The 24,409-nt window shown below is 44.6% G+C and overlaps 2 protein-coding genes across 4 annotated transcripts in view; one reads left to right on the top strand and one right to left on the bottom strand.

The window, feature by feature from the left end:
- The window catches only part of LOC143297255 (focadhesin-like), a 724,856-nt gene that overhangs the window by 568,032 nt on the left and 132,415 nt on the right, over window positions 1-24,409 (bottom strand). The window lies entirely within an intron of this gene.
- Window positions 1-24,409, top strand: part of LOC143297015 (FMRFamide receptor-like) — a 142,260-nt gene that overhangs the window by 21,872 nt on the left and 95,979 nt on the right. The window contains exon 1 of one of the 2 annotated variants that reach the window (XM_076609147.1): window positions 11,513-11,855. The exons of the other annotated variant lie outside the window; for it this stretch is intronic. The gene's annotated coding sequence lies outside the window, so the exon portion shown is untranslated. Of the gene's footprint in view, window positions 1-11,512; window positions 11,856-24,409 lie in introns of those variants that run through there. 2 annotated transcript variants of the gene reach the window in all.

The raw sequence follows: 24,409 nt of genomic DNA, 5'->3' as shown, positions 1-24,409 counted from the left end.
GCATGTTTACCCATTGCCCCCGTGAGTCTGCACTCGCCTGGTGGAGGAAGAGCGGTTGTTGTTTTTTAAAAGGAGAGTGAGGGGGTGGGGGGGGGGGGGCTAGGGGGCGGGGAAGGTTCCTGTCTTTCTTTCTGACGCACTCCAACCCCACTGCCTGCCTACGTTACTCTGACGTGATGAACTGGTGGTGTAGGAACGGTTCTTTCAATACGAGTTCGCATGGTGGAGAAAGAACGGGGTGGTTTCATATTGTCCTTCCTTTCTGTCGGTCTTTTTGTCTGTCTTTTTTTCTTTCTTTTTTTTTTTTCTCCCTCTGCATGTCAACCCCATTGCCTTCGTGAGTCTGTTGAGCTGTGGGTGATTGGAAAACGAGCGGTTATTTCATGCTGTCTCTTTTCTTTCTTTCTTTCTTTCTTTCTTTTTTTCCCCGTCTTTTTTCTATTTGTCCTCTTTTTTTTATCCGTCAGTCTTTTCTATCTTTTTTTTTTTTCGACGTGGAACAACCCTGTTGTGCTGGAAAACTGAGCCGAAGTTGTGAATAAGCAAATGAGATGGGAATGTGATAGTTTGTCCTTTCGGTTTGTTTTTCTCTTCCGTCTGCCATTCTTTCTTCTTCTTCTTCTTCTTCTCTCTCTCTTCTTTTTCTCTCTTTTTTTTCCGAAAAGAGATAGATCAAGACGGCCTCCATTTCTTTCATTCTTTCTTTTTTCATTCTATCTTCAGTGGTTGATTTGTTGTTGTTGTTTCTGTTGTTGTTTCTTGCCCCTGTGTGTTCCCACCAAGTGTTATGGCCACGACGACGTGAGTCTATATATTCTCAGAATCCTAATGCTTTCCCGCACGCTAGGCAGTGAATTGCCATGAATAAATGATGCATGCTTTCTTCCGTGGCTTCTGATTATATAAAGGATATGCAGGCGTACGCGTCCATATGCACTCACGCACGCATACACAACAGACAGCAGAAAGAGAGTATGTGTGTGTGAGAGAGAGAGAGAGACAGCAAGTGAATTAATGCCTGTGTGTGCGTACAAGTGTGTGTGTGCGTGTGTGTGTATGTGTGTGTGTAAACGTGTGTGTGTATGTTTGTGTGTAAACGTGTGTGTGTGTGTGTATGTGTGTGTGTGCGCGCGCGCGCATATGTGTGTGTCTTTGTGTGTGTGTGTGTGTGTGTGTGCGTGTGTCTTTGTGTGTGTGTGTGTGTGTGTGTGTGTATGTGTTTGCGAGCGCGAACGTTTCAATCCGCTGGGAAGCCAAAATAATGATTGCATCAAGGAGTTTTTGCATCCTTACACACACTTTATGACTATGGAAAGGAATTTAACCCCATTTGAACTGACCTGCCCTCTCCCTGCTCTCTCTTCCAATTTATTCCCCCCAAATATCATATAATCATATCCATGCTTATCTCGGATGCTTATTAATGCCATCTAACGATGAAAACATTATACGTAACTTTGCTACGTATCTTTATAGAGCACTACAGTTAAGAGACGCTTATTTCTTAGATTCACAGATAGTTTGATGTGAAAGGCGTTGCGCTGTTTATATTACCAATTGCAATGACACATGTAAAACTCTGTTATTACACACTATGGGGCTATGGCCTTCATTGAATAAACCATATGGAATCTTCACTCTCTCTCGTTCTTTCTTCCACCTTTCTCTCTCTCTGTTCATCTATGCGCTGTGGTTGAAAGTCGAACTAACGTTAAGTCAGCCCGGACTGACCCAAGTCAGGAAACCTTGGAAGCCGACCCAGCGTTTCAGCTGTCAATTAGTTAGCTGTCTTTCCGACCTGCCAACTTCCCTGACCAGCTGTATTCCCCACCCTATTTCCTTCCTTTCATGACACATTTGCCTTTGTCCTTGATGATCGCAACGACGGGAGAAGGTGGGGGGTAGGGGGGGGGGGGGGGTGGCAGACAGGCAAGGACACAGAGGAAAAGAAACAGAGACTGAAATAAAGACAGACAGAGAATGGGGGTGACAGAGAGAAGGGTGCAGAGAAAATGAGAGACTGGGACAGAGACAGAGAGAGAGGGGGGGCAGAAAGACAGGACTGAGAAGATAAATAGAGTGGATGACATATTTCCCCCTACGCACATGCATGCACATTGCAACATCTCGATGAATTATGCTCAGAATAAATGGCCCCCTTTTTTGAAGTGCTTGTACAAATACAATACCATACTACAAAATATTACAAATAATGCCTACCATTATGGAAAAAAAAGCACTTCCGATAATGTAAGACAGACAGACAGACAGACTGATTGACAGAAATGGACAATGAGAGATCGACTGAGCTCAGCTGTTACAGACAGCTTAACCTCGTCCTTTTGGGATGCAAACGGCATCACAAATACATTATTAATACCCTTCCTTTCAGGCGCCATATGTCACAGCGGTGGAAGCACGGAAAGCCTATACATTTTTTTGCGTTTTCTTTCGTGACGAGATGTGCTTTGACGTCAGTGGGCTGAGCGTGTTGTTCTTCGCTGTCTCCATCCTGGTTGGTTGGTTGGTTTTTGTTGTTCGTTAATTTTTTGTTATTTTCACTCACGATCGTCTGCAGTACTGTGTAAACGAAAATGGAGCATCATCATCATCATCATCATCATTGCCGTTATCGTCTTTTCCCTCAGTGTTGAAGAGTCACAGATGGAAGGAAAAGCGGGATGCAATCTGTTGCAAATGAGTGACATTTTATGCCCAAAAGCGTCATTATATGTCGTTTATCCGTTCGCAAGGAGAATCCTATTTGCCGTTCGCAGCTGACTATAATTATTTCCCCAATGCAGCTAAAAACAGTGGATGTTTTGCCAACACAAATGGGGTGAAAGTGATGCTGTGAAGTCATCAAACGCTTAACATAATCACCTAACACAACCCATGGTGTAAACATGACACGACTGAAACTGGGCGTGCGTTTACGTGTGTTTTAGGTGGTGTGTGCCTGGGGTTGGGTGGGAGCTTGTGTGTGTGTGTGTGCGTACATGCGTGTGTGTGTGTGTAGGCAGAAAAATACACAGAGAAAAGAAATTGTATGTACTTCTGTGTGCACATGTATGCGTGCGTGCGCAAGGGAACGTGCATGTGTACGTGCTGATGGAAACACGCGCTTCTGCGTGCGAGTGTGGGCTACGTGCTTCTGTGCATGGCTAGTCATCGCCGAGTGTGGTGGACAAGTATCAAAACGTGCACGGAATCGCACACCAAGCAATATCAGACTGATAACTGCAAAAAGTGACTCTTAAAAGTTAAAACGTCCGAAGGGCGGAAGGCGATTTGGGCAATTAGTCTGCAGGGACGGGACCGGCCATTACAGCCAAGCTGTTTCTGACGTTAGAGGGTCATCACAGTCAGCGATGAGAGCCAGGGGACAGCACTCTGGGCCACACTGACGCCATATTAACGCGGTTATATCTCGAAGTACGCGACGTAACTTTCAGATGTGGCGTTGCTAGTCCGGGTCCCCAGTGACAGATAATTATGACGCAGCGACAGGGGGAGCCAGCCCTCTCTTCTCCCAGCAGCAACAAGTGTGGACCCTTCCGAAAAAAGCTTTCAAAAAGTTAAGAGTCTGAGTGATTCGACGCGGTTTTTTTTTAGTTTACGTGCATGTCACACACACACACACACACACACACACACACACACACGCACACACACACACACACACACACACACACACACACACACACACACACACACACACACACACACACACACTTTTTAACCCCTGGCTCTAATGTTTTCGTCTGCCAAAAGATTGAGAGAAAAAAAAGGGGGATGGGGGTGGGGGGTGGATGTTTATAAACAAACAACCCCCCCACCGCCCCCCCCAAAAAAAGAACAAAAAGAAAATAAATAAATAAAACTTCCCCGGTACAAGTTTTAACACCTTTACATAACAGCCACGCGCAAAAGAGGCAAAGGGCCACTCAGTGTTAAGTCCTCCAATGAATGCTCAATGAGCCGTGGAGTTCCTCCACAGGGAAAGAGAGCCTGTATGGCGCCAGCACGCGGCATCTGTTTCACTCTGACAAGGGCTTGACAAGCTTGCTATTTCTGTCCTGGCTGTCGGCTAAAAAAAAATAAAATGATTAAAGAAAATCATAACGAGAGAGGCAAGGCCTTCAAGACTTACTTGTGATACACTTCTTTTTTTTTTTTTAAATCTAAGCTTTTTATGTATTGAGTATAATTTCAAAATGTAATGTTTAAGATGAGAAAGATCAGTTTAAAGCAATTTAAGTCCCCTAGCATTAACTACAGAGTAATTTCCCTTTTTTACTATCTGCACCAAAACGTTTGCAAAATAAATAAAACTTCCATGCTTAGCAAAAGAAGTTCCTGTTTGAACAAAAAATGATAATAATGACTGCTCTTGTTGTTGGGTCAGAATATCAGATCAAAGTGCCAAGTTTAGAGAATACAAAAAATATAAATATAACAGTAAATGCAGTTTGCATATAATTAGGCTTCATGTTTTTATTTTTTTGTGCCCATCCCAGAGGTGCAATATTGTTTTAAACAAGATGACTGGAAAGAACTGAATTTTTCCTATTTTTATGCCTAATTTGGTGTCAACTGACAAAGTATTTGCAGAGAAAATGTCAATGTTAAAGTTTACCACGGACACACACGGACACACACGCACACGGACACACACGCACACACACAGACAACCGAACACCGGGTTAAAACATAGACTCACATTGTTTACACAAGTGAGTCAAAAACATTCCAGTGTAAGCAAAAACCAAAACAAAACCAACAAACAAACAACAACAAAAAACACACACACAAAAAAAAACCCCAAAAAACAGCGCCCTGTACCTGTACTGTACTGAAATCTCTTGCATGTTAGAATTCTGCCTCTCGGTTGATACGATCTGATCAGACTTTTAGTCTGTTCACCCTTGGTGATAATTATTATAAGGCACAGACACACCTCTCAAAGACGCCACTGAGCGCCAAGGGACGTGAAAGCAAATAATCGTGCATAAAACAAAAGACCGAAAATTGTCTTAAACATGCGACCTACTAAGGAAACGTAGAGTCTGAATGAAGAATATAGGACACAGGACAATCATTTGATTTTTTTTCTATGGGGGTAGAGAGATACGCGACGGGCTAAAATGTACAAGATCCACTATGTCAAGCGCCGTATTTGCAATTCACTGGGGAAAGGAAGCGAGAAATCATGTTCAGTTTCTTCATAAAGAAATAAAAATGCTCCAATAAAAATGCGAGACCGAGAAACGAAGATTCGGTCATACATTTATCAATCTTATCACAAATTACGGACAGAAAACGCGGTGGTGGGTTGGGGGGGGGGGGGAGGGGGGGGGACACACAGAGAGAACTCAAACCTCCCTTTCCCTAGGATCGATACTTTTGGAACAGAGAGAAAGGTTATGACCTACAACCCCTAAAGAAACTGGAATGAAATATATTCTGACCAGTCTTGGGAAGCAACGAGAAGTTCGAAGAACAGAATCCCATCAACCAACTCTAAAACGCAAACAACAAACAGAGAAGCAAAATGCGCCGATGAAAACTCGGAAAGAAGGCCGCGGAAGAGGCAGATGAAGCTGAATTACTTTCATCCGTCCCTCTTTATTCATTATTCATAAAAACCGATATGTGGAAAATTACATCTAGATATAATAACAGGGAATGTGGAAATCAAATCTTGTGCCAGCTAGTGCTGTGGCCTAAGTGAGGCTGGAAATGAGCGTGATCTGCGGGCAGCTTGTATCGACGGGCGCAATAGCCGAGTGGTCAAAGCGTTGGACTTTCAATCTGAGGGTCCCGGGTTCGAATCTCGGTAACGGCGCCTGGTGGGTAAAGGGTAGAGATTTTTCCAATCTCCCAGGTCAACGTATGTGCAGACCTGCTAGTGCCTGAACCCCCTTTGTGTGTATACGTAAGCAAAAGATAAAATACGCACGTTAAAGATCCTGAAACCCATGTCAGCGTTCGGTGGATTATAGAAACAAGAACGTACCCAGCATGCACGCCCCCGAAAACGGAGTATGGCTGCCTACATGGCGGTCATGGACGTAAAAGCCCACTCGTGTACACACGAGGGAGTTGCAGCCCACGAACGACGAAGAACAAGTGTCCCTACCCAGCTGACCTGCCGCTGGTAGTGATTACGATGAACTGCTAGACAATGGAGAAATACAGCGTGGGACGTTCAACGCACACACTTTATTTTTAATGACAAAGCTCCAGCAAAAATCACGGCAATGGCTGTATCTGTGAATGGACATGTGCGTGTGTGTGTGTGTGTGTGTGTGTATGTGTGTGTATGTGTGTGTTCATTCGCTGGTGGAAATTTCTGTGTTGCTGTGAGTGTAAAGGAGAATAATCATACCATTTCCCCCTCTTTCCTTAACATCTGTGGACTCCGGCCTGACCGATTCAAACCTGGTTTAAACAAGTTCCCTTGGCATATAACGTCACACTTTCCGCCAACCTTCCGTGAAAAGCAGATACAATTTCACGCGTCACAACACAACTGTCATCGAAATAGAAGCTGCCGGAAGATGCGACCTCGTGCCTGGTAATGAGTCATGAAAAACGTAATTGAGGCAGCGCAGACAACCGCTCTGCTCAATGGATTTATCGATGCCTGCGGAAAACTCCCTTCTTCGTCGTTGCTTCTTTTGTTTTGTTTGTTTTCCGAGATAAAATTTCAAAATCGCTCAGTGCAGCCGCGCATTTTATTGCTCGGTCAACTGTCGCTTCTAAGATGCGAGGCGGTCCAGTCTCACAAAGATGAGATCACTTTTATATCTTTGGACGCTGTGCAGATTGTGAAGGCCGGTGCGCTTTCATGTGAATTTGACGTGCCTGGTGGAAATGCAACGCAAGTTCGGGTGCTGTGCGTGACTTCTCTCTCTCTCTCTCTCTCTCTCTCTCTCTCTCCTGTAATCTTATTTCTTTTTTCCTGATCATTTTCTTTTTTTTCCCTGAGGGGCTGAAGACGTAAAGAAGCGTTTATGCTTATTCCACTACCCTCATTAAACAAGTTCGTTATCGTTATCGTTATCCTCTCTCTCTCTCTCTCTCTCTCTCTCACACACACACACACACACACACACACACACACACACCGTTTTTACATTAATATGCTAGGTTTGTTTGTTTTGTTTTTGTTTTTTTTATCCAACCTTTATACTCCATGAAAATACTACCCCCCAACCGTGTGCTTGCTTTAACAAACAAACACACACACACAAAAACAACCCAACAACCTTGATTTAATGCATGGACTGTGTATTCCGGAATATCTTTCTTTGTTTTTAATGGGAGCTCATAAGCAACAGTTTCTATTTGAGACATAAAAAAAAAAGATTTGATATCGTTATTATAACTGTATCATTTCCAAAAACGAGTTCTTCCAAAACGCATTTATAACCAGAATAATCATGACAGATTGAAATCCAAGTAAGAATCATTTCGTCATCTCTTCGGGTAAAAAGTAACACAAAATCATAAGCAATAAAACTAGAGAGGGATTTCACTGTCGGCTATTAGTAGTGAAATAAACAGTTCTATATGAAGCCACACACTGATGTCCAAGATTAACATTAAGGATATTCAGGGATTCGATGCAGGAATTTGAAGACAAATCTACAATAGGGGGGCCGGGGGGAAGGGGGAGGGGACGGGGAAGAAATTAGCTCTTCTTGCTACCCTTGCAAAAGAAGCCTGAACTTTTATTTCGTGTCTGATTCGTGTTGGAAGTGTCTTAGATCCATTACGGGGTTTGCCCCACGACTTGAAATTCAAGAAACTGAAGATCTATCGGAGTTAAAACCAGCAAAATTCCCCAGCTGTTGCCGATCTTTAAACCAACCCGAGTCCAGTCTTTAGTATGAAGACCAATCCTTTTCAGGATCAAACGTTTTCTTGTGAACTGAGTTTGAAAATTCAACGTTAGCCAAGAGATTTACCAGTGCCTTCCTTAGTCATAAATGTCGTCAAATTGCGAACTAGATCTGTCTGGCAATAACCAGAATACACGAATTTGCGACAAACACAAATGCAGCCTAAATCAATGAGCATTTTTTCATTATTCTTTGTTGGTGTTTTTACAGCAGATGTAGTGTAACGTGTGCGGCTCACTCTGCACGCCTTGACAACGCCCAGAAACTGAACTCAGCCAAGTTTTACTGAGGCGGTGTGCTCTTGATGCGGCTGAACATAAAACTGCCAGGAATTTTAGAGCATCCGCAGGGAAAGTCCAGCTGAAACTTTTTGTTTAATAATGTTTCATAAACCGGTGACTCCTATTACGAGTTCCCTTCTGTGTGGCTCCCCTGGATGAAATCAAACTTGAAGATTGTTCAATAACATTTTCCTCTCTCGGTCTGTCTCTCCCTCTCTCTCTCTCTCAACTCCACCCTCTCTCCACCTCTCCACCTCGTCTCTCTGATGTCAGCAATGCCAATAATCATAGAAGTATATGTGTTTGACATCCACACCTATATTTATTTAGTAAATTGCATTTAATCATAATCTCTCTCTCTGTTTGTCTCACACACACACACACACACACAACAACAACAACAACAACAACAACAACAACAAAACATGCACGCACGCACTGATTCAGCCTCCCAAGAAGTATACCGACTGATTCTCCACTGTCGCCAGTACCACCTCTGCCGGCCACGGACTGTGCCTGTTATCCGGGGGGCCATCGGGAGACAGAGGGAGAGTGGTTCGGCGGGGGAGGGAGGGGGGCGTTTATGACGACAAACCAGGAATTCAGGGCAATGCGGGGGTCCCTCCCGTTCGATGTCGGAGGTTGATACCCATAAACGTTAACATCGTTGCAGGAGCTCAAATTTATTTCCACCAGCGAGTATGCAAATCTTAAAGCTTTAAAAGCGATTTTCCAGCGAACTAAATTGACAAACTGTGCTGAAGATAATCAGTTTAAAATGATAATAAAACTAAATTACGAGTGAATAAATAAATACAAACAGATGCATGAAACAGACCGGAACAAATGGGACAATAAAATCGGAAGTCCGCGTGATAAAGAGAGATGAACATTATAACTACGAACAGATATGGAAGGAGAGAAAGAAACAGCAAGGGTGCCGATGGAGAAAGGAAGGGGGTTGACGATGGCAGGGGTATGGGGGCGTGATGACAGGGTATGCAGACCTGTCACCCAACTTCAGAAGAATATTCTGAAATGACCGACATCTTTCTATCAGTCAATAATGATGAGAGGCAAGCAGACCGAGAGAGACACACAAACAGAGAAAAGAGGTAGAGACTGAAAAATATCGAGGGGTGAAGAGGAAAACGGATTCTTTGATTTGTTGTTGTTGTTGTTGTTGGTGTCCTGAACATCACACATAACATAACTCATTTGTCTTATGTATGTTTTCAAAAGTTTACTCGAAATAGATGCCCCCACCCCCTCCCTCTCTTATATATCTCCAAATAAACTGTCTGGTATCTTCCTCTCTCCCTCTTTCTCTCTCTTAACACCCCCCCCCCCTCCCCCCTCTCCTCTCCTCCTTCTTCTTCGCCTCGAGAAGAGCATCACAAAATAAACAAACTTGAGGAAAAAAAATGTGCAATATTTATTTTCCATCAATAGATTATAAAAAAAAAACAAAAAACAAACAAACATTTATTCAACACGAAGTTGTCAAACAGCAGCAGATCAGAATAAATAAACTCAGAACAAGGAGGAGCGGAGGAAGAGGGGGCGGGGGAGAGGGGTGGGGAAGATTGGCGGCGGCAGGGAGAAAACAGTATTGCAGTATATCCCATACATCCTTGAAGCCTCTGAAGCAGCCTAGCCTATCACACAGGCGCTGACAAACAGACCCAGGACCTGTCTTGCAGCCAATCAAGCAGCGCACAGGACCCAGACACATCAAGAGAATCAGGACATGCGGAGTAATGGGACCTGGAAGCCCAAACACTCTTTTATCGCTGCTGATAAAAAAAATGGTGCGACCGCGTCAATACGGCTCTTCTTCTCCTCCGTGTTTTCGTTTGTGAGCTTTTAGGGTGAGGGGGTTGATGAAAATCACCACCCTAAACAACCCCCCCACTCCACCTCCACACACACACACCCCACCGTCCACCCTCCACCCCTTCGTCTTGATCCAACCACCATGCTTCCCTCCCTCTTCAGGAAACGACTGTGTGTGTCTGTCTGCTGCTGCTCTCTCTCTATATATATCTATCTATCTATCTATCTATCTATCTATATATATATATATATATATATATATATATATATCCTGAAGACCTATATCGCATATTCCCGGGGCAAAATATAAAGAAAAAAGATGATAATGATTTGGTATAGGACGAAGCAACATCTCATCTCTCTCTGCCTACCGTACCTTTCTTTCCTCTCTTCCTCCTCTGATGCAGTACTTCTAAGTATTACTATAAGTGTAAGTAGACATTACTGACTCCGCTCCCCTCCGTCCTTCTCCCCTATATCCCCCAGCATCCACCCCACTCCTCCCTCTCTCTCTCTCTCTCTCTCTCTCTCTCTGTGTGTGTCTTTCCAGCAACCTCTGTCTCCGTTACGACCTTCTGCGTACTTGTTTCATCAGTAAACGACGGTGGAAAACATAATGGGCGTTACACGTTCAGGCAAGATCAGGGACAGGACCGTAGAGGTCGGTTGAAAACTGCCGCTAGATCGATGACTCCCCATTTACCATTGATCATTCCAAGAGAGAGACAGAGACAGAGAGAGATCGAGATGTACAGAGTGCAAGACTCCTCGAAACAACAACGGAACAACCTGCACTTATCGACTCCCCCCCCCCCTTCTCTCTCTCTCTCTCTCTCTCTCTCTCTCTAAGTGGTAACTTTTTATTCTCGCGCAAGGTACGCAATACCGCTTTCTGTATATCATCAACGTCGGAAAGTGAAGTAATTTACACGACCGAGTTCAGAGTTTTCGCGACAGACAGTCTCTCATTACGTGCATCTGTCACGATTCGGCTTCTTAAGGGGTTGCGCACACGCAGACCACTTTTACAGCTAGACGTCTTATGTTCAAAGGGTGTTGTTTGGTAATAACGCTAAGAACGCTCATCAGTGTCACAAAAAAGGTGTCCATTGAGTTACTGGTATCAGCCGTGCAGCACAAAAGGCCACTTCTTGGGCTGGATTGCACTGCATCCAGGGTGGAACCTCCCAGCCCGCTGGATACATGTCCAAGTGCTACCTGGAATTGTGACGGCAACGTGTCCAAGGAGTGAAACCTTGGGTAATTCTACAGTCATTTTCCCACAGCACATCTGTCAAGGATAATCAGAACAGTTCCGAATTAAACAGTTGCTTCGTGTAACTTGTTTTTTATCACCTTTTACTGGCAGTGGTTCAGAATTATGTTGTTGTTTTTCTGTGCATGGTTCTCCCGCTTCATGGCGTCTCCCGTCGGACCGACGGATGAGTAGGCAGGCAGGCTTATCTGTCGGTGTGTGTCCTCATATGGGAGAAGACGTCGATTCTGGATGCGCAGCACTTCCCACAGGCGTTTCAAGTGCCTGACCAGCACAGGTGACTTTTTTTTGTGAAGTGGAGTTGTGCAGTCCCTTCCCCACTCTCTCGCCTACCGACACTCGCAGTCCCACAGGGGCAGATACTGCCACGTGTAGAACGGTCTCGGCAGGTGCAGGTTTTTTTCTTCGGAGTTCCGTCTCCTAGGAGGAAGGACTTCCAGCCAAGGATAAGAGCTCCCCCTGCCCTTTGGTCATCCTCTTCCGCCTTTACAGCCGTTGGGAAAGGTTTCCTCCTCCGCCTGGTCCATCGTTGGGAGACTTCACATGCGGCAGGTAGTACTGGGTTATATGGTACCAGTAGCAAGGGCTATGCCCCTGACCTGACAGCAGCTTATATACATGTATAAATACATGTGGTTTCCCCCCAACCCCACACCCCCTATTTTAAGCTAAACAATTACATAGTGTTCCGTAAATGCTCAGAAAATATAATGCGCGCAAAGCGCGTGCGTGGCACACTGAGTGGTTACATTTTCAATCGAAATGCAGGTCACAGACACCGCCGATGTGATCTTCAGAACACTGGATGTCAGTGTGTGGTGGGGAAAGATGGTATCTGCGCTCGCGCCATCAAAACATTGCAGGAATCTGCAGACCGCTTAAAAACGACACTTGTGTCCACAGCAACCCCAATTTGTCAAAGTAACTTCAATGCAGGTGTAGGCTAATCAGGTTCCGCATCCCTTCATAAAACCTTTCATCACTCACCACCAGCAGTATCAGTTTTCACCACCATCAAACAGTTCACCGAATCTACTACACACGTTGCTGGTTAATTTCAGACTCGCGACAACGATATTATGATATGAACTGGTTTCGAAAAACGCGCCTTTGTTTTTGTAAAGAATCGCCACATTTTTTTCCTTCACTGATAATGTAAACTAGTTTACTCCCACTGATAAGCTGATGTCCTGTGTTTCTGAAACACATTACTCCTGTAAACAAAACACTGTGACTGACAACTTATTTTGATGAAGACATTTTCCCTTTTCCCTCTTTTTTTCAGAGTACATGTTCCATAAAGTGTGCGAGTGAAGCCAAATAACACTGTGTTCAGTTAACTATGAAATGAATTTAAAACGTTGAACAAAACGTAACACACAAAGTTTGGAAATTGCTAACCAGCCAGTCAAATACATTCGGCTCGTAAAACAAAGGTAGACAAAACAAAGGTTTTCCTTCAGATGAGTATAAATTCAACTTGTGATTTTAATCAGATGAAGTTTATTCTACACCATTGTTGTTTGCATATGTGAAGGTCTGTCATGACATAAACCAGAAGAAAACTAACCATAAATCTGGCATCTCGTCATGATTAAACCCAAGCGACATCATCAAGGCCAGGTATACAAATCATTAAATCCGATACTTTTTCTCTTTTTTTTTCATTTTTTTTTCACAGTTGCTCCAACTTGTTTTATGATCACTGTCAGAGAAAGATAAACCAATAATCATGTACGTTTCCAACACCCAAATTGTGCCGTGGTAACGACCAGACTGAGATACGCCAGTACCATGCTGAACCCTTAATTCGCCACGACTACCACTACCTTTGCTAACGAGCCAAAACCCGCCATACAGCTGCAGGCACGGACTTCTATCGACGTAAACGTCGATAGCCTCGTCGTTTGGTGACCACAGACAAAAGAGAAAACGAGAACCGATAACTGGGCAGCAGCGAAGAAGGCTGAAAATTTTTTTTTACTACCATCAAGAATACACACAGAATCCAGCGTTCTATTTTGCTTTGCAACTCATGCACTAGGTTCATTTCTAGTTCAAATGGGGAAAAATTTAAAAAGAAAGACAAAAAAAAAAATCAGACAAAAAGAAAGAAAGAGGCAAATCATTTTTAATGGCACAATAAAACATCAAATTGCCCAAATAAACAAAGAACAAAAAAAACAAGGGAAGTACACAAAAAGGAAATAAAATTTATAAACATACTGGTCATCAATGTTACGGGATCGCGAGTAAAAAAAACTCAACCACGCTCACGCGTTTCAATTTAATCACACTCTCATGACAGACTCCTAGAGAACTGGACGCGATCACACACAGACATACAGACAGACGCAAAGGTGCAAAAATAGAGAGAGAGAAGGGAAGAAGTTATCGCCCTTCAAACGAGCCACAAACATGCAGGAGGGGGGTAGCAGAGATAATCACGAAAACCCTGACACAAAACAGAGCAGCAGCGAGATAAAACCCGGGATGAACAGCCAAAGCCAGAGCACGCGCCCCCTCTGTGTCAGATAAAACGATGTAACAAGTTCAAGAGCACCATGTCGGAAACACGAACACATCAAAAGATGTCAGAGAGACCCCCAGAGTTTTATCAATTTGGAAGTTACGGCAGAAGCAAACAAATGATTCCACAGTTCATAAAAAAGTCCCTTGGGAGCTCTACACTTCAGACCACTGTCTCCGCCCTTTTACTCTTTTCCTTTTAACCCCTCGCTGCTCAGATCCCGTTTCAAACCGAGTTAATTTTCAGCTGGTTTTCTCGATTGTAAGTTAATTTCAAACAAACGACAATCGCCACGTCCATAAGATTATGTCACGGCGTCTGAGAATTACCTGTTTAAATCTGTCCAGTCTGTCATACTCAGGCGGTTTATTGTTCAATGATATATCAGCCATTTTCAATGCCCAAATACGGCAAGAACATTCGTAATCTTGTTGCTGCTGTTGTTTCTTGAAAACAAAGAACCCCTAAACTTATCGACACCACGTTCCTGTCCCTTCCGCTATACCACGCTGCCTGTAATCAATCTCTGACTCCGTGTTTCAAAGACTGTCCGTTACGAAGAATGCGCTCGCTCGCGCGCGCATGTGCGTGCGTACGTACGTGTGTGTGTGTGTGTGTGTGTGTGTGCGTGCGCGCGCACGCGCGCGCGCGCGTGTGTGTGTGCGTGCGTGTGTGTGTGTGTGTGTGTGCGTGCGTGCGTACGTGTGTGTGTGTGTGTGTGTGTGTGTGTATGTGTGTGTGTGTGATTGTTCGTCGGGTGATTTGTGTTCCATGGTGCTTTGATGCTAACCGGGAATTATAACTTCTTTTCTTTTCTTTATTTTTTTCCCCCCAAACACAGACTCCGGCTCAGAAAAAAAAACCAAAGAAAACGAGGGACAACCGTCACAAACTCCGTACAGACTCGCCCTCACACGTTTCAAAAAGCAATACCCCCCCCCCCCCCCCCCCTAAACATCGCTTCCGCTTTTCGGACGGGTGAGAAAAGAGAAGAATGCGTAAGGCGCAGTGCGGGTGACAATTTCATCTGTTACGCTTTGCTGATGCACGGTTGAAATGCATTTTGCAAATCAAACCACTTGTCACCCCCGTCCCATCATGCACACACCTATTTCCCTCCAAGGCCATTCTCTGCCCCCCCCCCCCCCTACCCCCCACCCCCTCCCCCCAGTCTCCCCCCCCCCCCCCCCCGTCCCCCCTCTTCCCCCAAACTCGACCCCTTCCACAAAGCTCATCCCATTCGGTCCGCTTCGAAAAATTGCTTTTTATAAAAGAAATACAATAAAATAAAGTGGGGGGGGGGGGGGGGGGGGAGAGTCGTTTTCTTTCTTTACGTTGAAAACAAAAACTCCCAAACTTTCCATAAAAATCACGAAACGAAAGGAAAGGATGCGTAAATCCCAAGGCAGTATTCTCTAAAATATTCCAATAGTCGTGGATAACGGAGAAGGGGGGGGGTGGTGGGGGGGGAAGAAAGGGGAAAAAAAAAAGAAGAAAGAAACCCATTTACCGAAGGAAAGAAAAGAGGTAAGATAGGGGGTGCAGAAGTATGTATTTTGAACAGAAAGGAAACAAAGAATGATAGAAAATCAAACACAGAAATGAAATAATAGACAAGGGAGGGAGGGAAGGAGAAAGAGAGAGAGAGAGGGTGAGCCTCCGTACACTCACTCAATCACTTTTCTTTTTCTCTCCAATCTTTCGTTTCAAATCTTTTCTTTCTTTCTTCTTCCTTATCTATGTCTTCCCTTGTAACGTTCTAGTACCTCCACTAACACCACAAACTTATTCACTATCCTCCTCTTTTCCAAGTACCAATGACAGAACATGCCGCAACCATCATCCATTCTTCTGTCATCGACAGGATACGCTCGTAACTCTGAATGCAGTGTTCTCACAACCAAGAGAGTCCAAGGCAAGGCAAAGAAAGGCGAGGCAAAGAGATCACAAGAAATAGCCAGTATCTATATACGACAAAGGAACTCTTTTTCTTTATTTCCCTGTAAACTGTGTCTGACGCGCTAACCACACGTCATCATCGTTTAACCCGAGGTGGACTCGGCGTAAAATCTGAATATAGTAATGAGGAAGCTCAAATCAAATTGAATCAACCCATAATTTATTATTCACAGCCCAGTCGACCGAAAAGGGACAATTTCAGGGCTGATTATCAGTCAGTCCTGAAAACCAGATGAAGACAACGCAAAATAACATTAAAAGGTTGATAAAAGGATTAAACTTTTTTTTTTTTAACTATACGTTGTATTTGTATTTTGTATTTGTATTTCTTTTTATCACAACAGATTTCTCTGTGTGAAATTCGGGCTGCTCTTCCCAGGGAGAGCGCGTCGCTACACTACAGCGCCACCCTTTTTTTTTTTTGTATTTTTTCCTGCGTGCAGTTTTGTTTTTCCTATCGAAGTGGATTTTTCTACAGAATTTTGCCAGGAACAACCTTTTGTTGCCGTGGGTTTTTTTACGTGCGCTAAGTGCATGCTGCACACGGGACCTCGGTTTATCGTCTCATCCGAATGACTAGCGTCCAGACCACCACTCAAGGTCTAGTGGAGGGGGAGAAAATATCGGCGGCTGAGCCGTGATTCGAACCAGCGCGCATAGATTTTCTCGCCTCCTACGCGGACGCGTTACCTCTAGGCCATCAGTGAGACTGAGATGATATTATTTAAGATATAATCGAGTACTCTTTTCTTTTCTTTTTTCGTGGAAATGAGACTCCGATCAAAGATCAATCGTTCATGCATACCAAAGTATCAGAGGGGCAAAATGATTGGGTATTTCCCCGCAATCATGAGACCAGTGTTCTGGTGAGGATCAGGAGAAGACGATGATCGACCCACGATCCAACTTTCCATTCTCACTAACAAGTTCATTTTACGATCGACCTGTCCTTTGATGCTCACTGCAGCAGCCAGCAGGGACTTCCTTAACGAGTTAATGTTCGATCGATACAATGTGTCTTTAGGTCACTACGACAGAAGGAGGGGGGGAAAAAGGCAGGGGAGGGAGGGGGCGTGGGGGTGGCGGGAGGAGTCACTAAGTTGTGGCGATAAAAGGTGGATGCTGATGCGTCGCATAATGGACAACTCTCTCTCTCTCTCTCTCTCTCTCTCTCTGTACCTCTTCCAAACTCCCTCACCCAACAGACCTCTCTCTCTCTCTCTCTCTCTTTACCTCTTCCAAACTCCCTCACCCAACAGACCTCTCTCTCTCTCTCTCTCTCTCTCTCTTTACCTCTTCCAAACTCCCTCACCCAACAGACCTCTCTCTCTCTCTCTCTCTCTCTCTCTCTCTCTTTACCTCTTCCAAACTCCCTCACCCAACAGACCTCTCTCTCTCTCTCTCTCTTTACCTCTTCCAAACTCCCTCACCCAACAGACCTCTCTCTCTCTCTCTCTCTCTCTCTCTCTCTCTCTCTTTACCTCTTCCAAACTCCCTCACCCAACAGACCTCTCTCTCTCTCTCTCTCTCTGTACCTCTTCCAAACTCCCTCACCCAACAGACCCCTCTCTCTCTCTCTCTCTCTCTCTCTTTACCTCTTCCAAACTCCCTCACCCAACAGACCTCTCTCTCTCTCTCTCTCAAACATACACACACGTGCGCGCGAGCGTGCCTGCACGCCCATCTCCAGTCCACCCACTTCTGTGACCCAAGGTTCTTCTCGTTGCCGAAAATGGGCTCAGCGTGTACGTATCATTGTGCGTGAGAGCGTACGTACGCACGTGAGTGTTTCTGGTGTGTGTGTGCGTGTATGTGTGAGTGTGTGTGTGTGCGCGCGCGCGTGCGAGCGTACGTGCGTGTGTGTGTGTGAGTGTGTGTGTGATGCATTAAAAAAAAAAAAAAACCCACAAGAAACCGATCATTGCCACCATCCAGGGAGCCATTATGAACGAAAAAATTGAAAGTGACGGGACTTATTCCTGTCACACATGATGAGAGTTCCACATATAACGCAGAATGCGCGTGCTCAGCGCTCTTCAATCAATGGTGTACCGCCTCACCTCTGTGAGCGGGTTTCCCCCACATGCACAGTCAGACGCATTTAACATTAAATTTGTATTCGGTTACTTTTCCTCTGTCGACAGTCTGCGCCAAGGGATCCCGTAGGCAGGTTGCGGGGGTGGGGTGGGGGGGGGGGGATAGAAGGGATCTGGGAGTTGCGGGTGGAAAGGGGATGGGGGAGGGTCCGCTTGTCGTCATCGCTCTGATGATACGCAGTAACTGAAAGTCCTCCATCATCGTCGTCATCATCATCATCATCATGGAAATCCATTCGTCGAACAATGAAGGCGTCAGTAAGAGGCAGACTAAAAGAATCTTGGTGAAGGTCGACTTACGTGGGCTAAAAGAGGTGCAAGGGCACACACACACACACACACACACACACACACACACACACACACACAAAACAAACAAAACAAAAAAACCGCCGTGTTGTGGGCAGGCAATGCAATGGCAGATGTTAAAGTCTCGTCCTATCTCTTTTTTTTCTTTTTCTTTTTTCTTTTTTTTGCGGGAATGACGCTTCTGGCCGAGGTCCTGAAGACCCTTCTCCTCTAAACGCCAGCAGCTCCCCTTGACGGACTTGAAAAGCAACACGAACGCTCAAACCCATCATCTACCACCCCCATCAAGTGTTTCCACCGCCACCGCCAGCCACACCCCTCACTTCTCCGGCCAATCGAGCTCTGCTTTTCTTTAAAAAAATAAAAATTAAAAAAAGCCCCCCTCCCTCCCACGCCCTACTCTCTCTTCTGTGTGTGTGTGTGGGGGGGGGGGGGTATCTGCCCCTCTCTCTCTCTCTCTCGTTCGATTTGTTCCCTGATGTCTTAGTTAACCCTTTTGTACGGTGAATAAAAGAACACAAAAAGAAAAGAAAAGAAAAGCAGTAACAAAACGCTTTCTATAAAGCCGAGTAATGAAACGAAACGAGCGCAAAACCCGAGGCGAAGTTTTAATAGACCTGTCTATTTTGTTGCTGTCGTTGTTGAAAAGGGAGGTACAACACACACACACACACACACACACACACACACACACACACACACACGAGGGGGAGGGTAGAGACAGACAGACTAGAAAATAGAGGTAGGGATACGACGAAGAAGAAGAAAAAAGGGAGACACGGGCAAGGACAAAGACGGAGCCAGAGAGACGAGCAGGAAACTCAACAATGGAGAGTAATGCAGTCTATGAAGTTTTCAGAAGAGAGCAATAGAGAGGATGGGGAGGTGGAGAGGAAGGGGGGGGGGGAGAGAGGGTGTCAGAGTGAGACGGAGGGAAACAAAGAGACAGAGAGACAGACAGAGAGAAACTAAGAGGCAGAGAAGAGGAACCTCGATCAGCGACTGAGGAGTGCAGTCTTTGATTCTTTCAGAACAGTGGAAGGAGAAGAGAGACTGACATTCTATTTGACTAAAGCTTCAGTCAAAATAGTGGGAGGGTAGTGGGGTTGGGGTGGGGGGTGGGGTGGGGGTTCATTACCAACTACAATACCTCAGAGGCAAGCACAAAAATTCTTCATCCATCCACATTATTATTAACTATGCCTTACGTCACTGATCTAGTCTATTGATCGCTTTCGTTTATCAAGGCCTTTTGTTATGTATACTGACAAGGCCTTTATTTTAAACAAATCCCTGGAAGGCAAAGTTTATTTAACGGCATCCTCTATGGCTTGACGTGTTGTTGTCTTTTCAGAAAGAAAAATTCTAACATATTCATTTATGCCCCTTACAAGAGAACGGAAACTGTGCTTCTTTAAAACTGTCCTTTACAAACTGGACTTGATAAGTTTTCATTCGTCTGTTTTGTCACGATGTTTACTGTTAATTAAACCGCGAAGGGTTAAATGGAACTTCATTAAGCTACTTCCGAGTCTCTTAATCAGTGCTGGTATTCTCTACTGTTCTGGACCACATGCACCCCCGTAAGAGAAAAAAAAACCCACACCGATAATAGCTATCATATAATGCCTATAAACAGACTGAGAGACAAAGAGGGACAGGAGGAGAGAGAAGCTAATGCACACACGCATAAACAGCGCGCGTGTACGCACACACACACACACACACACACACACACACACACACACACACACACACACAGGCCCGTGCTGTGGGGAAAAGATACAGAGACAGACAAAGATGCAGAGACAATGGGAGAGAAAAACAAAAGGGGGAGAGGCAGGAAGACAGAGACACCACAGAGAAATAACACAAACCGACAAACTGCACTCAAACAAATGGAAAACAGGAAAAAGTAGAACAGCCGGAAACTCAATACGCGATACGTAAACTGCATTTGAAAAAAAAAGTCCGAACTGTACGGATCTCCTGAACAAATTTTGGCCCAGGTTCTCTCTCTCTCTCTCTCTCTTTCTCTTCCTCTCTCTCTCTCATCCATTCCATCTCCAAACGTGTTACATTTCCTGTGTTCACCGATAAAACGCACGCACAGCAAAAGAGAATGAGAGACAAGAGTACAAGAGGGAGAGGAGAGAGAAAGAGAAAGAGAGAATAAGAGAGAGGGGGTGGGGTGTGGGTGTGCGGTGGGGGTTTGGTTCTATACTCAATGGAAAGTTTCAAGAGAAGTTGTACACAAACGTCAAAGTTTCAAAAGCATGCTGCAGAGCAATTCATGTTTATCTTTCGTCAGATTTCGCTTCATATGTCACAGCTTATCCCCCCACCCCCACCCCCTAACAACCCCACCCCTACCCTCCTACAGCTCAGTTCTCAACAAGGTAAATGAGTGGCTCAGAACCGGACCAGGCTGGCGTGTCCTGAGCTGGAGAGGTATTCCCCAAGCATACATTTCTCGTATCTTTCTTCTTTAAGATCTCAGCAAAAGCTGATTTGCTTTTCTTCTCCCTCCCCCCCCCCCCTTTTTTTTTATACTAAATCCGAGCATCACCATTGGCCCATGTTTCCACCACCCACGCAGGTTCTTGTTTCACTTGTATCCAAATTAATGCTCTCGGTGCCACTACGAGAGGGACTATACCGTAAGAAAAATATGGACAGTTTTGCCGTTCGATGAATAGTTCATGGTCAATAGAGCCACCGAAACAGCATGCTAATGTGTCCTGTGTTTAGAATGGGGGTGGGGTGGGGTGGAGAGACAGTAAAAGATATGAGCAGAGTATTGTTAATGAGAAGAAGAAAAATGAACAGCTAATATAATCAGATTTGCCAATACTGATAATAAATTCTATCTGAGCACAACAGAAAGAAATCCTTGAACACAGGGTCATGGCCAAAGTTTTAATCGAAAACAAACAAGCAAACAAACAAACAAAAATCTTATGATCGCCATTTATCAGTTATCAAGCCGCTTCCAGATCGGCCAAACGCTTTGTATAAAATAATGATAATTGTTGGCAATGCGAGAGGTGATAAGATGGGTAGGGAGAGAGAGAGAGAGAGACAGAGAGATACATGCAGGGGTAAACTGAAACAGACTGAGAAAAAGCAAAACCGCTCCCTCCTCCGTCCCTCCCTCCTCATCACCACCCCACCCCCCTGCCTCCGCCCCAGCACACACACACACACACACAACCACTCAGAGGCAAAGACAAAGACACAGACAGAAAGAGACGCTGACAGAGAGAGGGAAAAACAGAGACGATGAGAAAGAAGAAAAATGACAGACAGACAGACAGTGGCATTATACGGGGAGACAGACAATCAAACAGAGCGAGCCGACGATTAAAATCCACAGGAGCACCACTAGCAACAACACCATGTGCCTCACATCTACGTGATTGATATAAGCGCTACATGTACCCGCAGTGAACCAGGGTGCCAGGCCCACGACCGTGGACCCAAACGACGACCACTGACCATTACAGGTGATGAGGACAACGACCTTCCCAACCACCACCACCCAAACCCCCTCACCCCCAACCCCTTCCCTTATCGCCGCCCTGTAACGTCCACAACTATATGCAAAATTGCTGACATCAAGTCTCTGCTCCCGTCTGCGCAATAGTCCGTTTAGTCCCTGTAAAGATCCCATAACCATGAATAAACCATCCTCGTTAAACGTGTGGGCGGATGGGGGGTCCAGATGTGACGGGGAAAAGAAAGAATGGGACACCAGGGAAGGGGGAGCGGAGGGGAGGGGGGGGGCAGTCTTCGGTCTTCTCGATTGCGGACGATGGCTTTCGTCCTGCCAGGTCTGTGAGGAGAGAGAGAGAGAGTCGAAAAAGTGTGTTCGTTCTGTAGTTCAGCGCCTTTTCACTATCAGTGATATTAGACCATTGAAAAAAATTTTTTTAAATAAATAAATAAATAAAAAGGGGGGAGGGGGAGGGCGGGAGAGGGAAGAGGAAAACAGAAAAGGTAGAAAACTACCAAAAACTGCATACCTAACATGCAGTTACATTGAACAGTAACAATTCAATAATGATAATAATAATCAGAAACCATGAACACAATTCTGAAGTACATTAAAGGAATGCAGAAATAGGCCTATCAACTAATGCCTTTGAAAGTTCGATCATAAGAACTTCGCCAGAAATAGCTCTCCAAAAATCATCTGCAGAATAGTTATTATCTTCGAAATACTTGGGCAAGAAGGTACGTAACTGCTGACAGTGAAACAAACAATGATGCAAGCTGAACTGCTTACCACAGATGCATGTAACATTTTTACTATACTTTGTCTTCAGCGCATCAAGTTTTATACGGAAGAAAGTAGAGATTATTAATCTCGTATAGCAAGCTGATGGATTCGGTATCTTTTCGTTAACAATATTCTCGGGGAATAATGTCCCTTTATGTTTTAAAAACTTTTCCTTCCATCGGTTATGAAATCGACCCCATGCTGATTTTTCTAACAAAGTGTATGCCTCTTTTACGAAAAGATGGACATGTGTATTTTTGTCGATTTTTCTGAATCTTGTGCTCCTCTTTTCGCAGCTTTATCAGCAGTTTCACTGCCAAGAATGCCCACATGAGAAGGCACCCAACAAAAACTTACCTCAGTCCCTTTAATCCTCAAACAATGTACCAAATGATTTGCCTCAAGAAGAAAGTCAGGTCTTGTTTCAAGGCAAAATAATTCTAGAGCATAAAGTACTGATTTGGAATAAACAAAGAATGATATTTTCGAGAAAACTATTTGATGGCTAACAAAGTAGTTCAGAGTTTGTATAATATCAATTTGCTCAGGCGTGAATATGGAAAGATGTTTTCCAATAAAGTAAGATTTTTCAACTTTAAAGGCAGGAATATAGAAAACCGCACCAGTATTTTTGTCATCAAGAACAGATCCATCTATAAATATATGGAGATGATTCTTATATTTTTCTGCTATATCAATTCTGGCATTACTTGTCGTGAAATGGATGTTTTCTTCCTTTTTTGTTTCAGAATAACCGATATCAAAATCTGCTTTCAACATTTCCCAAAAAGGAACAGGAGTATGATGTGGTTTTGCAGCTGACTCTTTCATGTTAACATCAGATTCTGTTAAAAATTTTGAAACGCAAGTTGCAACTGTTTCATGTGATGAAATGGCTTTAGCTCTTTTTGGAAAATCAATGTCAGATCTTACTGTCAGTTCATCAGCAATGAAATTCGTTGTCATTGAAGTGTATCTCACAGCGAATTTTGCTATTGCTAACTCACGATGTTCATTTAAGGGAAGAGTTCCGGCTGTTTTGCATGTTTCCTGGCTGGATGCATGAAAGTGTGTGTGTGTGTGTGTGTGTGTGTGTGTGTGTGTGTGTGTGTGTGTGTGTGTGTGTGTGAGTGTGTGTGTGTGTGTGTGTGTGTGAGTGTGTGTGTGTGTGTGTGTACACAGAGACAGAGGAGGAGGAAAGGGGGGGGGGGGGGGGGAGGAGTGGACAGAGACAGAGACAGGGGGAAGACCCGACCACAGCACTACACTGTGCCTTCTCGCCCCTCCCTGTGTCTCTTGTTCTCTTCCCCAAGTCTGTAACTGTTCCCGCACGTTACTTTTTTTGTCCTATCACACCTGTGACATTATCATTGCTAACCCATCTGATCCGCCTGTCGTCTGGCCATGACAAAGATCATACCGTACAAGCTGCCACTTTTCCAGTTCGACTGCTTTGTATCCATCCACGGATACGTCTGGACATGACAGTCCACCGGTGTCACTGTACATTTTATCCGCTCCCTAGATTGCTCTCCCCCCCCCCTCCCCTCTTCCCCCACACTCCTCACCCCTCCCTCGCACCCATTCTGTTCCCTGCATATCCAGTGCCAAGTCAAAATGCAAGCAACCACCACGGCATGTATCTAGTATGAAGCGCCAAAGAAGTGTTCATTCTTTTTCCTCTTTTTTTTTCTTTTCCTTCCTATCGTTATGACAATGATATTGATAATAATAATCATAATCATATTATCATTATTACTTTGAGAAAGACTAGAAAAGACCAACACAGTGTGCGAGTAGAGTTTGTGGCAGGGGCAAGAATGGGGGAAACAGTCCGAAACAGACCTTCACCAAATGGCTGAAAAGAAACAGTCCGAAACAGACCTTCACCAAATGGCTGAAAAGAAACAGTCCGAAACAGACCGAAAAG

The sequence above is a fragment of the Babylonia areolata genome, chromosome 22 (genome assembly GCF_041734735.1).
Source record: "Babylonia areolata isolate BAREFJ2019XMU chromosome 22, ASM4173473v1, whole genome shotgun sequence".
Classification (NCBI taxonomy): domain Eukaryota; kingdom Metazoa; phylum Mollusca; class Gastropoda; order Neogastropoda; family Buccinidae; genus Babylonia; species Babylonia areolata.
This window is presented reverse-complemented; position numbering and strand designations above follow the sequence as displayed.